Consider the following 6,065-nt stretch of genomic DNA (forward strand, 5'->3'; position numbering starts at 1 on the left):
GTGTGTGTGTGTGTAATCTTTTCACCAAGAACATCATACAATCCAAATAAGTTTATATGCATGCAAAATTCAAATTAGTACTAGAGTTCCATAGGTTTGCTTTTCATCTCTTTCTCCACTAATGTAGATTAATACTAAATTAAAGATCGATAGGTCTTTATGAAGCATGTAATGTATGGCTAGGGTGAAGGTAGGATATGAGATAGTATATGGCTCAAATCACCCTAAGCACATAGTTATTCTAGAACCTATTTAGAGCTTTATTTTCCTTTACCAAGTACACCTTTTTTTTCATCAAAATTTTCTTTTGTTCAACAATTTATTCATTTTCTTCCTTTTCTTCCCTTTTTCTTTTTCTTTTTCTCAATATCACACCCCCAAACTTATTTCTTTTATTAGGCAGTGAGATGAGTACAACCATACTTTTGAGCTTTTAATCATTTTTCATCTTTTCTACCTTTTTTCACTATCGAGCTCATTACAATTCTTAAATTGACTTATGCACTTAGGCATGAGGGATGCGAAAATTGGAACTTTTTATGTAAGGGTCTAGGCTAATAATTAAGCGCTTACACAAAGAAAAGTTTACATTAGGCTCAAAAGATTATTTTAGGGATAAATATATAGCAAGGTGGCTCAAAAGGCTCAATCAGTTCAAAAATGGCCTAAATCATTTTCTTAACTAAGTATAGCCTAGGATTTCAAATCGAGAGAGATTCTAGCAAATTCTAGAACTCAATACATAATTTAAAAATTCACATTCACATAAACCTTCTCTAGATATGCGCAATGATTCTAAGCAAAAGATATGTTAATCAAATTGTGGAAATCTCATCCTAACAATGAAGCTTAACATAAGAATTTAACCTAATACTCAAAAAATATTCAAATTTGCAAAAAATCAAGATAAGAATATAACTAGGTTCTCATCATTGGATAGGTAAATTAAAAAATATTGGCATAATTAATTTTAGCTCAAGTACTTTGAATATGCAAAAAATTAAATGGTAAACAACAAACTAAATTTAAAATCTAAAAACATAAATGCAAGACGAAGAAAACAAAGCTGAAAAAAATGAACGTTCTCCCCAATGTTACAAAAAGTAAGAAAAAAGAACACTCCCCTGACTTGCTGACAATCGCTACTAGTCCTCTTCTTCCTTATCTTCATTGTAATCATCCATGGTGGGATCGTTTGGCAATGTGGGAAAAGTGGCCATGTCCATATCGACATGCTCAACATATGCTTTCATCATTGTTCAATTGAACGAGTACACACCGCCTAATGGTCAATGCAAAGTTTAAGGCATTCCGTTCGCTGTGATATTGAAAGATGTTGAGGGTACATGTCAAGCCTAGCTATAATATATTTGCCATATTGTATAGGTACTTGATAGAATGTTTGCATACTTGGAAAGCCCCGAAAAATCATTAAAAGTCAGTAGTGAACCTAATGGTACAACTAAGCTGAATTAAGTCTTGAACTAGTCCAAATAGAGATTTTAAGATGAAATTGAGATTTTTAAAGACCCAAAATGACTTAATATGGTGATTCAGAGTTCGAGGATTGATTTGGAGTCAAATTGAAATTTTCATGACGTAAGGGCAAAATGGTCATTTTGCCACCCAAGGGCAAAATTGGAATTTTACACCACCCAACACTTGTCATGCCTAAGGATTTCATCCATTAACATTTTATATTATGGATAATTGAGATATTTTTTGTGGTGGTGAAAGAAAGCTTAGTTGTTAAGTGTTAAACATGGACCAATGGAATGGTGACAAGTGGCAAGCTTTCATTTCTTTATAATTTACATTAAAAATCAGCACATAACTCTCCCATTTCACTTCCATATGTTCGGCCTCACCAAGGAAAAGAGGAAAGAAAGGAAGAACAAAACCCTAGTTAGAAAATTCAAGAGAAAATTGGGGGATTTCAAGGAATTAAGCAAGTAAAGGTAAAATTTCTTGATTTTAGCTTGCGATCTACCTTTCCTATGCATTCTTTTTCATTTTTCATGGTTGAGAATCAAGTTTGCATGAAGATACCTTTACTGGCAGGACATGGGGGGAGGGATTTTGATCTTGGATTTAGCTAGATTTCATGTTATTCTAGTGTTTTTAGTTGTTTGGTGATGTTTAGCATGAAAAGCAAACAAGAAAAATTCATGTTCTTCCATCACCCACCATGGTCGAATTTCATAAGGAACCTAGTGATGATGATTCTTGTGATATCTTGTGTTATTTAGTTAGGATTTAATGAATGGTGGTAATGGAAATCGAAATTGGTAATTTTCAAGTATAGTTCTTTTAGTAAATAAGTTGAATAACAATGAGAAAGTCAAGCTCATTGAGGTGCTTTGGTCTATTTTGGGACATTGGAAGTGTCATGAATATAATTGGAGTCAATTTGGATATTATGGTTAAATCAAAGGTGGAGAGTTCGAATTAAGTCAAAAACTGATTCATTCCGATCATAATTGAACCAATGTATAACACTGTCTTTAAGTGACTATCCAAACAACCTCATGCATTTATATAGAGCCTGAAATAGATTTATAATGACATGACATAATATATTGAATTATTTGTTGTGCATTATATTTAGGTGGTGAAACTTTCGATAAGGGTAAGAAAATTGTCCCCGAAGACCGGGACTACGAGTACTTCGACTCCCGATATTGTGAGTAACCTTATTATCGTCTTAATTATCTAAAGTAGTTTATTCGTTTTTGTGATTTTATGTCATGACCCGAATTTCGGGCCATGACCGGTGCATGGGCCCAATGGACGTAATCCACTAAGCTCAAGCAAGCCTATTAATCTGACATGTTTATCATTCCATCATAAACTGCTAAGTCACATTTCATAACTTAGAATCAAAATAATACTACACATTGCCATCTCATACTGACATACCAAACAAGTGTATGTACATTGTCTACAACATGTATCTTAACAATTTACATTAGGTTCGTCTATACACAACAAAAGATTACTCGACTTCCAGTAGAGAAACTTGGACGAATGTACGGTTATTGCATGCCGAGACACCTACCAAAAGATGGTTATAAGTCTATAAGGACACCTTGTCCTAGTTACCGGCTGCCTCTCGATCTGAAAACATGAAGTTTAAAAACGGTGAGTATAAACCCAGTGAGTGAACAAGGAAGGGAACAAGCATACCATAAGGAATAATTTAAAATCATGATGCACTTGTTTTAAAACAATGCAACTTAATTTCAGTCATATTAAAAACCCCTCATTAAACCCTTATATGACTAATCACTTGGTAATGAGGAACCCATACATAACCAATAATTTGAAAAATGAAGGCTTCAGTGATACACCAACAAGTCAAATGTGACGACGAGTCTTCGCTGTAACGAGAATGAATTTTTGCTGCAGCGACGTTGAGATTTAAGTTATTAGCCAAACGAGGGTTTCTCTCAAAATTTCCTCATCTCAAACTTAGTTAGATAATCCCTAAACATGTTGGAAGTCCATGCTCTACTAGGGTATAAATGAAATGGAAAAATATGGCAAAACCCCACGAGATAGCAAAATGGACAGAAGGTTTCTCGCTGCAGCGAAATTCAGCTGATGAAATAGAGAGTTTCTCGCTGCAACGAGATTCCTTTTCGCTGTAGCGAAAAGCTACAGTGACTATCTCGCTACAGCGAGAACCAGTTCTGGTGAAGGCTCTTAAACCCGAGAGTTTCTCGCTGCAGCGAGAATGATTCTCGCTATAGCGAGATATAGGGCACCAATGAAAAATTTCCCTTTCTCCCATAGAAAACCACCCTGCTGAAATGTTCAAAACCAATAAGAAATACATAACAACTTCCCAAAGTTTAACATACCGAATTTCATATACATTACATCCATATACATAACTCATAAATTTCTTATAACACACATGTTTACGTATGTATACATATACATATACCCATCACCATCATGCACACCATCCCATCATTCCCAGCTCATGCGCACTCCCTACTCGCACATGGCTAGGTCATCACCGAGTTATGCACACTCTCTACTTGCACATAACCGGGTCATCATCGACTTATGCGCATTCCCTACTCGCACATAGCTAAGTCAATATTATTACACACCAATGTATTCACACACACACACACACACACACACACACATATATATATATATATATCAACACAATGTGGTAGTGCATGAATCAATAATAGTCACACGTCACAACATGGAGACAATCTATCAAAAGCTTGTTCCTAAGGCACTTGTTTTTATGAAAAGCTTGATAATTCATTCAAATGTTTGGCAAATACATTATATCCCCAAAACAAGTTTTGAATGCAGTTCACTCACTGGTATTTTGTTGAGCCTTTAACCGACTCTAATTTCTCTAATTGTCCAAAGAGAATGATGGAACTTCATTGGAACCTACCATTACATTAACATCACCATTATGTTAATTCACATAATATAAACCCTAAAAGCTATCTCTTAGCTAGCTTTCAATTGCCACTTTAAATGGCTATCTATGTTCACTATCTTAATTACTATAAAATGAATGAACATCCTTAACAATAAAACAGCTCATAATCCCAATTACTAGCCACTTTCTACAACTAAAAACCGAGCTTAGTTCATCACTCACCCTTGGGTTTCTTTGTAGTTGAATTCCCTTCCAATAGCTTCCAAACAAGTGGGGTAATTCTCTCTTTCTCTCTCTAGAATAATTAACTAGTGAGAGAAAGTATGAAAATAAGCTTTACTAAGGGTTTTGAAGTGAGATAGTGAAAGAATACAAGGGTTCTAGTCAAAAGGGCACAAGGGTATGAAAATTAAAGCTAGAGAGAGAAAATTATGCAAGCTCCAATCAAGCTTCCATGGAGGTTTTAAAGAAACATGAAAGAGAAGAATGAAGAAGAAGACAAGCTGCTGGAAAATGGGAGAAGAAGCTACTGGAAGAAAGATATTTATAGGCCAAACTTATCCATTGTCACGACTCGAAACCTCCCTCGGGCCTATGACAACAGCCTCGACGTCCCGATTGACACTCATTGCTTGAAATGCCAATTGAAACCTGGCAAGGCTTACATATCAGTTTCTTGCCTTTTCTGTGAGCAATCATTTTTAAACATTCCATTTTAAACAATTACCAGTTGTTTTCGGCTCAAGTAAATCAAAAGATAAAATTATTTTAAAAGGATTTATAGACAAATATTACTATTCAAAATATTGATTAAAATATAGCATTTTTATATAAAACAATATTTATAGAAACAAGTGTAAAAATCTTTTGTAATGTGGAAGTAAAATAAATTCATACATACAATAATTTACAAAGTTATAATGTACAATAATAATTACAATGACAAGTGGTCCCTAAATACACCAAGTGTTGTTGATAGTAACCTACTGTCTATGAGATAGAGGGGTCAATTGGAATCCTCGACAAAATCGATATCTACAAGCTACCACAGGCCTGAAATATTTGGAAAGGAGGTGGGTGAGATTTCGCAATCCCAATGAGTAAACAGACATCATCATAAATATCTAAAGGCGAGTACCAAGGAGGCAAGTTTTAAACAACAAATTACAAACTATTTCATAAAATTTTCAATTTATTTCTTAAACCATAAAATATTTGTAATTTACCAAAATAGTTGTTAAGGCTTCTGACTTTTATTAAAAACAAGGCTCAAGCCAAAACTAATCCTCGGGGATACCTTGGCCGAGGCATCTAACCGAGTCCGCCAAGGTTGTTAAGATATTTACATGTGAAACACATTTTTATTTTTAAAACAAGTCATTCCTTGGCGTTGGCCGAGTTACACATTCACGTGGGGGTTCAACGTGAAGTGAGCTCTAATACTACCCAAGAGTTACCCTCATCGCCTCTACTACTGGAGTAACTATATAACTGGGTTTACCGTACCCCTCTAATAGGCAGTCCACGAAAACCCGTCACTGTAGTGACTAAACCCACCAATTTTAATAAAATTTTGACAATATAACGTGACTTTTATTTATTTACCCAGCCTGCATAGTAAAAGATAACTTACATAAATTCCCAA

This window comes from Theobroma cacao, chromosome 1 (assembly GCF_000208745.1).
Source record: "Theobroma cacao cultivar B97-61/B2 chromosome 1, Criollo_cocoa_genome_V2, whole genome shotgun sequence".
NCBI lineage: Eukaryota > Viridiplantae > Streptophyta > Magnoliopsida > Malvales > Malvaceae > Theobroma > Theobroma cacao.